The following is an 8,868-nucleotide window of genomic DNA, read 5'->3' as shown; positions in this document are numbered from 1 at the left end:
ATACAGGTGGCAGTGTACCGAAACGACGACTTTGCATTTCCGGTTGCAAATATGCAGACCTCAGCTTTGGCGCCGTAGAGGAATTCGTCTTAGTCACATTTCCTGAGGTATGTTATCGGAGTGTATGAAAGTGAATGATGCCAATGTCATATCCCGCATGTAGAACGTACAGAGAACCTACTTCAGACGAACCAATAGGATCAGCGTTGTCGTGAGGCCTTTTAACAACGCTGTGTGCACAAGTTATTGTTTTTAGCACTGCGTAAGTTCAGTTGTCAAAACGTAGAGGTAAACACACATCATCTGTCCATGATCATTGACGTGCATATTTCTTGTGGTGGTGTCGTGTATCTTTGCACTTGGAACCTTTCCCCTTTAGTTTCCATCATGACCGCAAGGTGGTCGCTCAGCACCCGATCGCATTGGCTCCACTTCGTCTCGTTAAAGCTCTGAACATACTTTCGTACCAAAGATGACGTTGTCCTTCCAGGCGCCTGCAGCAGATTCCCAGCAAAGTCTCTGGAATTGTGACGTGTCAACTCCCAGCCGTTGTGACTCTCTGCTGGACAGGAACCCTGGTGAGGGAATGCTGCTTAAGGGGACAGGGTTATGGGTCCCATTTTCTAAGTAGCCTGCTTCAGGATATAAAAAAAAAGCGGCGAATGCTTTTTTTTTTTACTTTTCAAATCATGCCCTGTGTTCGACATGGGAAGCGTCTAAGGTTCGTCTGTACTGAGAAGGTAACGACATTGATTCCTTGTTGCCTGTTTAGACGCTGACCACCTTGCCGATTTATGATTGCAAACACTGCAAATGGCGTTCAAACATGCTTCCGGGAGATAAAAAAACTGCAATCTTTGTAATTATCCTGCTATCCTTGCTTAACGCTAAATTTCGAATGCAGTGTTAAGTCATGCAATTTGTTAGGGATCGGCCGGTTTTGACAGTCTCATTGAAGTTTTCAGATTTTCTGGTGCGAACTAAAAAGCATAGCTAACCATGTGAATTGCTCTCCTGCCCGAAACGAGCCGATTAGAGATACCCGAGAGAGACAAATAATTAACAGTTAAACTTCTGCAGGGTGAGTGCGCTGTCAAGTAATGGCACTGTAGTTTCATGTATCCAGGGTGCCTTTGAATTTGGAGGCACCACTTATGGAGCGTGATTTTCCAAACAGTATGCGTCGACTGAGACTAGTGTCAAAATTGGGGGAGGTATGCTCGAGAAGTAGATGAGTGATAAGAGTATTTCCACTTTGTGCTGTTCTGGTAGCACCCATCCGCCCTACTCCTCTACAACTGACGACTCATAGAAATGGTAGGACCGGAAGTTGTAGCAATGACTTATTACGTTGCAGCTCCTATTTTTTGCCATTTTTACAGGACTGGCATTTCCTTGGGTGTGGTACCTGGGCAGAGGGCGATTTCTGAACAGGACCTGAAATTTCAGCGCCTTGCCCTGAAATTCATGGGTGAGTTCATTTCTATTTCTATTGAGTCGGCGATTGCTAGTGCCCAGAAAAAAATGTAAAAACAGTTTATAATTATGCAACAGCGCCTGCTGGTGTGAAGGAAGAGAGAGAACTGTTAACATATTTCGAAACGCCCATAATGCAAGAAATACTAGCTGGAAATAAACAAATTCATAAGTGCATCGGACTCGCCCTACATCACATCGAGTCGAGTAGAGATGGCAACTACCCAACTGGCTAAGCCGCTCGATGAAACTATGTTGTCACTGTGGGCACTTTGATGCTTGGCAAATGCGAACCAGCTTGGGGATGTGAATCTCATACAGAACATTTTTGTACAGCGCAGTAAATAGAACACGCATTAATTATTTACAAAAGAGGTAATACACTGCAAATAATAGCAAATGGCACCGAGAGTTTCGCCTGTTGTTCCTAACTTTTGTTGGCTTATTTTTGAGGACTTCAACTGAAAAATGTTTCTCGCGTCCTGTAAGGATATTTCAGGCGCTAGTCTGTAGCTTAACCTAGAACCTTCTCTTTCTTTGGTAGGATGCCTATTTCGACCAACCTGTCCTTCAGCGCACTGGTCTGAAGTTCGTGGATAAGTTCACTGCATTTGCCTTATAGAAAATGGGATGGTACTCCCACGCAGCACAGGTAATGGGCCCAATATTCCAAAGGGATGGTGTTACTGTGGTCCTTTGTGAGACCGGTATTCGCCAATATGTTTCCAATATTGGGACGATTACCTGGTGCTGCTTTGATTACTGCCTGGGAAGATGTGCTACGTTGCAAACTTCATCCTTGTACTGTTTATCGGTTCATTACGACTGTCTGGTCACGCATTCGCTCCATTGCACTGAATAATTTCCACTGGGGAGTCATTCTTAATCATTTGGTGGCGTATGTGCTTTTTAGTCTTCGCAACCGTCGACTGAAAAACACATGTTCTTTCAGAAGTCTTAACTTTCAACCTCAAAAAAAAAAAAACCGGGGCTGTTGAACAAGTCATTGAATGTGTTTTGACTTAGGACCAAAAATAAAGGATAACAAATGCTATTGTCACGGCGTTTATTGCTGTAATATACTGCATTGAATTTAGAGTGCTCATAAAGAAAATATTATTACAGTAACAGACACAGTTCTTGGGTTTTGTGGGCACTTATTTTGGCACAGAGCTCTTCGCGCACTCTACATCTATGAGTTAAACAGTGTGATGTCACCACTGAACGTGCAGCTCTTGGCACATTCAAAGCAAAGCTATTTCGGGCATCATTCAAATCTTCTGAATGGGTTGCGAATGCGATCTAAGTCTTCCTCCTTGCGCAGGGATCAACTGCGTTATCCTATTCGGGGCACCATTTTCAAAAAAACAGACCTTCGTTAGGAAGACCCTCTCCTTTTTTCTCGCAAAAAAAAGTTGTCGATCCGGAAGAAAAAACATAATTCCTAAAAGAAGCCCATCTTTTTTTAAACTAAAACATGTTCTTCTTTTCTGCCAGGCATATTTACCTCTTGACGCATGACAGCTTTAGCTGCTTACATGCTATGAAGCTGAACGCAACACATTTGTTCCCTTTCGACAAGTCAGCTTGTCCTATATCCAGACATCGCATGGCTTCAGTTGCTTTGATGGGATACAAAGCCTCTGGCTCCTGTCAGCAGCCATTTGTAATAAGTCAGATTCGGGGTAAGACTACTCTGGTGAGGTTGTAATGTTTTTAAGGGTTAGTTTGATACAATTGATTTAGGCAGTCATCAGACATATCAGGGGCGAGAAAGTACAAAATATGAAGCGAGAAGCAATCCCATAAGCCACAAAAAAAGCATATCACCTGTTTTCAAACCAGCCACTTGAGACCCTGCACTGATGCTGTATTCCGCAAAATCAGCAACACGAGTTCCCTCTTAGCACACTTGTAACCAACTCAAATATGGTGTTTTCCTTCCTTTTTTTTTACTTTCAGCGATGCGTTGTGGGAACATGATGAACCCCGACATGCCACCCCTTCCAGAATTTGCTGCATGCTTGTTCCACCAAATATTCAAGTAAGACCCGCTTCCGTTCACGTGGTACAGTTCCGTTGTGATTCCATTTATATGGAAGGAAGAACGCGTGGCTCCACGAAGCACCTTCTGCTCTCGTAGCGCTCTCTTTGTAACAAGGTGTGATAATGAAACAGTGTGTGAAGGAGCTGCAAGCTATCAAAGTTTTTCTAGGCTGGTTTTCCCGTTATTCGGAAACTCAGATCAGCTGTTCTCTATCCACACTGGGCATAAGCTGAAGGGCGAACTGCTGGAGCGGAATGATTGGCTGCACATGCAATACATGTACTTCACCAGTATTCGCGCTAAGCGCGGGAGTGATGTGTGATTCGAAAGGCTTATGACCTTTGTTAATGTTTTGTAACTTCACATAAACTGGCCACATACTCACAGGCCTGAAATCCAAACAAGCACCTGCAGACACCGTCTGCGATAAAGAGCACGTTATGTGTGATGGTCGCCATCGAATGATTTCTGGACTGCAACATTTTCAGAAAAACATTAGAGTGAGAGGATTCAACATTAAATTTCTTTTCAGTGAGCTTGTCGTTCTTCATTGTGCTTCCTCCACAACCGCACAGTCGCAACAACTAAAATTCTCTTTCCAAGAATAAGCGCGGCAGAAGACTGCGTTGAAGCAGTGTACTGTTGAACCGTTTTAGACCTCAAGGCCCACCTTTCCAGTGTCCGTCTCTCTTTGTGGGCAGTAACGTGGGACAGGGAAACAAGATATATTCAGGCATTGATGTGAATGTAACAACTATTCTATTTGGTCTCAGCGAAGTGTTAACGCTGTATAAGGCTAAACATATCGAACACGCATCGTTTCCTGCTAAGCTTCGTTCCAGCTAGCCTCCCTGTGGTGTATAAGGTACCGGGTCTCCTTGGTTATTTTTATTGTTGATTATGTTGCAGACGCAGTCCGTTTCGAATGAGTACAACACTCATTAGCGGCCTCATGCCATGGATGCATGTATTTCTGGCGTGACAATTTCCTGAAGTAATCAGTGAATGCCTTTTGTAGTGATAAAAGACAAAGTAATAAAGTGTAGTGATAAAGGTTTTATTGTCTCCAGACAATAAAACCACTTCCAGCTTTTCCGAAATACAGCGGTGTTGAAAAACCTTTTCACCGAAACTCTCCAGCTGCTATCCTAATTTTTAGCGGCAAAACTGTGCCGAGCAAGAAATATTTCATGTTTGGAAAAAGATTAGGAGGGGGAAACATCTGGCAGATCACACGAGTGAGGAACAAGCTGGAACTACCAGGCACTTGTCCTGATGGTACAATGTCCTGATGGTACAATGTCCTGATGGTACAATGTCCTGATGGTACAATGTCCTGATGGTACAAGACTCCCCTGGTCAGCGTTCCTGGTTTCCTTTCTCGCATTATTTTAGACGCTTCAGAAGTTCGCAGTAATAAAATCCGGCAATGTTTTAACCTTTCGCATGACACTCAGTGAGCAACATATCCTTGCCATCCCACAAAACTTGATGCTCTTTCTCTAGCCAATGGTACAGAGATGAACCGATATTCGCCCATGATAAATAATCGAGTAAGCAGATTGGTGCTCACGAGTGACGGGACGTGGAACCTATCAAGCAGAAATTTTTAAGAAGCTAATATTCCTGGATATAGCATAGTATGCTCTCTTCTGTATAATTCCCAGCCATTCTGCTACATGGCGCGTAGACAATTGCCGAGCGTGCGTTGCCGCATCCAAAAGGGTCGAGCACCTTCGTTGGTTGTGCCTGTCAATAGTCTCCCTGGCTTCGGCTCATCTTCTGAGCTCTCCCTGCCGCACTTTAGATCTTGCACCCATTGTTTTTAAATGTGCGCAAGGGAACTGTCATGTAATGTCATGAGTTTAAGATGGCGACATGTCCTTCTTACCATGGTATTTTATTACAGCGCAGTGGTCCAGTTTGCCCAATTTCTTCATTCTTAAAAGCTAGCTCATGTAAATTACTGGTAAAAATGTAATAGAATCATAGAAATGCAGAAATAGTAAATGCTACGACAAAGGGAGTGAAACTGTGAAACTGTTTTATATTTCTAGTAATCTTACTCGCTTATCCCTAAAACTCAGGCACCCAGTGTATTTTATGTAGAATTAATGCATTTTGGTTTAAGAGTCTGTTGGTATGCTCATTGCGCTTCCAATACCCCAAAACTGAGGGCGACGTTAAGATGTAACGCAAAACAAGTGCCTGTAGCTAAAACCAGCAAACAGCAACCGCTTGGGAGCGGCGTGTAAGAGGTATTCACATAAGGTCACGGGCGCCATTTTGGCGTCGAATGCGCTGGTTCAGCGATGCAGGCCGGAGGAGTCGGAGATAAGCCTATTAGACATGCACCGTAGCCATTCGCTGTGTTTCATCTATGCCGAAATGGCGACCACTGTGGCTTGATTGCGTACCTCCTATAGGCCGCATAACTACTTCCAGCGAAGTAGAAGCTGGAACAAGAAGAGCATTTTGCAATAACTCTTTCACATGAGGGACACATGACCTTTGCTTTCAGAGCGAATTCTGAGTAATTCCTTCTGTCCCTTGGGCACATCAAGATGACAATGAGCATCCACTATGAAATCATGCTCTGTTCCGATTAGAACAGCTAACTGTGCTATGATCTGCTATGTGACCTGTGATTTTATTTTGCTTTACTGCCACCGGCACGTGGTGCATAACATGTCGGTAGCAGGAGACTATGGAGGCGGAATTCTAGAGGTCCATGTACTGTGCGATGTCAGTGCACGTGAAAGAACCCCAGGTAATCGATATTTCCAGAGCCCTTCACTATGGCGTCCCTCATAGCCTGAGTCGCTTTGGGACGTTACACCCCTGTAAACCATAAACCATAAATAGGGGACTGCAATAGTCACATGTCTTCGCAGCCGAATTGTCGCTGGAAAAGAGCAGATAGGATTCCTGACTATACAATGCAACTCTGTGACAGTTGTGTACCGTCCAGTGCGGGATGATAGCGTCATGTGTCACGCAAAAGTAATGGCACTCTCCAGAAGGCGGCCGCTACTCCAGTGCAATGAAAACTGCTGGCAATAAGTAGTCCCTTGGAGACAAAAGAGGCTTCACTGACATGAATATATGTACACTACGTTATGCCAGTAACGGTTGTTTTCCGGTTATTATAACGTTTCTACCGAACCACTTATACCGAAAACTTATTATACGGTTTTCATGCCGTTTACTTATTACCATAGGGAGTTTCAATGCATAGTTTGACGTCAGCATGTTCACAGCAGCCAGCACATTCTGTTCCAAATGTTTTGCGTTAATCTGAGTGAGCTCACACCTTTTGATGTTCTTAGAAATGGTGCAAGTAAAATAAAAAGCATTAGTTGGATGTAAACTTGTTCAGTGTCTTTGGGCCATCAAGTTGGTCACAAGCCTTAGATTTGTTCTTTCACAGAATTTTGACTATGCACGAAATGAACCAAATACTAATTGTTGCGAATCGGCAAGATAAATTTTAGCGGTGCCAACAATGTTTTCATAGTGGCGTTTGAATGCGATTGCTAGCATAATGCGGAGGTAATGATTTCTGTCTTTTGTTTCGTAGTTTATGATACGAGTGGTTAAGAATTAAATAACCACTGTCTGTCGTGCCATAATTTCCAACTGCAAGGAACGGACAGTCTTTCTTTTTTTATGGACGTTCACCGCACCATCATGACTTCACTGCACTATGAAATCCTGTTTATAGAGTGCACACATTTTCACGCCTCATACAGATCTGGCATCACACCAATGGGGTCATTCTGTTCCCCATGTCGTTACACTTGTGTTAAACGCCGCCTTTTTTGTGTAAACCGGTTATTAGTTTTTATCAGAACGAGCTAATGGCAGTATATCTAATCGTTTATCAGGGACATCGTAAGCTAGCAGAAACGGTACACACTTCGTGACCAGACTGGCCACCGGCACCACCTTCGCACTTAATCTTTGATGTCAGCCCACAAGCTTAACGTCGCAGTTTTTTGTTATACAGCGTATACAGGGTACCCATACTTGCAAGGTGCTGTATTACGATGGTTGTACCTAAATAAATGCAAAAGTTGGTACAGCTTCTACATGTTGATAGCATAAGTGTTTGTATAATAACCATTGATTTTTTGCAGGTAACTAAGAGATCATTTTTGTTGCATGCAGCTAACGGATCTCAAGGAGAAGCAACGGTTCCTCGTGGAGTTACGAAGGGTGCAGGCTGTCCGACATCCATTGAAGGGTTACTCAATGTTTACGGGGATAACACCGTGCACAAGAACAACGTGCTTAGATGGATTAAGAAGTATCAACACGGAATATCAGCATTGAAGACAAACCACGGAGAGAGACATCATCTGTGCGTGACACGGATTGTCAGCGAGTAGACAAAATGATGCTAGGAAAATGTACCAGCTGTGATAGACAACATTGAGTAGTACTTTTGTATTCAGAAACAGTTGCGCTACAAACAAATAGAATATTAACAATGTATGGGGGTTAATAAAAAATTACAACTCTTGCAACATTTTCAGTACATCCTCATTTTTGCTGGAATATGGAACTGCTACATGTCCAGCAACCATTTTATGGCCCCTTTAGCCTATCCTTCCGCAGACTGCTGGACTGAGAGCGAAAACTGTATCCCCTTCTTTCGTCTTCCCTCTTAGGCTGGCGCTTCGAAGAAACTTAGCGGAGGGCAGTCAGCATACGCAGGGCTTGAAGCAAAGGGCCCTCATAAGACTTACATAAAAATGCATGGTGCACATTCAATGATGGACACAACTTCATGTACTATCGCGATCAGAAGTTTACAGAATACGAGTGTGCATAAAAAATTTTTTAGGCGCAGTAGCGTTAATCCAGTGGTCCGATTGCGGAGCAGTGGGAGAGACTGCTGTCCAGCGACTGCTGTGAAGACCAACGAGGTCTGGTACAGCGAGCTCAACGGGCGGCAGTGGCCAGCGGAGCCCTGGACTGAGGGCAACCGACCACTGATTAGAGGCGGAGGACTTCGACAGAGAAGGCTCCTGGGGGCAGAACCAAGACGTCTCTGAAGATGCCCCCAAACCGCAGAAATAAGCATTAGCGAAAATAAAGTTATTCCTTCCTTCAGCTTGCAAACAACTGAAAAAGGAATAAACGCAACAGAACTCTTAAAAGAGATGAACGCAATTGTAGAAGCGTATTTAAATCTGTACTCTAGAGCTTCTACACAAACAATGGTGGCAGATTTGTGACGCCATGAATGGTCAGCATTGGTGCAAGAAGATTCGACATCTCCCAGCCTTAATTCTGTACAAAAAAAAATGTCATTGTATTCGATGGGCACAGAAACTTTA

The 8,868-nt window shown here is 43.7% G+C and overlaps 1 long non-coding RNA gene across 1 annotated transcript; it reads left to right on the top strand.

The window, feature by feature from the left end:
- Positions 1 to 465: 465 nt before the first annotated feature.
- On the top strand, positions 466 to 7,999 carry LOC149347661 (uncharacterized). Its single transcript, XR_016292177.1, has 4 exons — positions 466 to 578; positions 1,383 to 1,471; positions 3,439 to 3,520; positions 7,694 to 7,999. It is a non-coding gene; the product is annotated as an uncharacterized LOC149347661 (long non-coding RNA).
- Positions 8,000 to 8,868: the final 869 nt, after the last annotated feature.

The sequence above is a fragment of the Amblyomma mixtum genome, chromosome 4 (assembly GCF_055824585.1).
Source record: "Amblyomma mixtum isolate Tamu chromosome 4, ASM5582458v1, whole genome shotgun sequence".
NCBI classification, from domain to species: Eukaryota; Metazoa; Arthropoda; class Arachnida; order Ixodida; family Ixodidae; genus Amblyomma; species Amblyomma mixtum.
The sequence above is the reverse complement of the archived record's forward strand: the minus strand, read 5'-3'. Positions and strand labels throughout refer to the sequence as shown.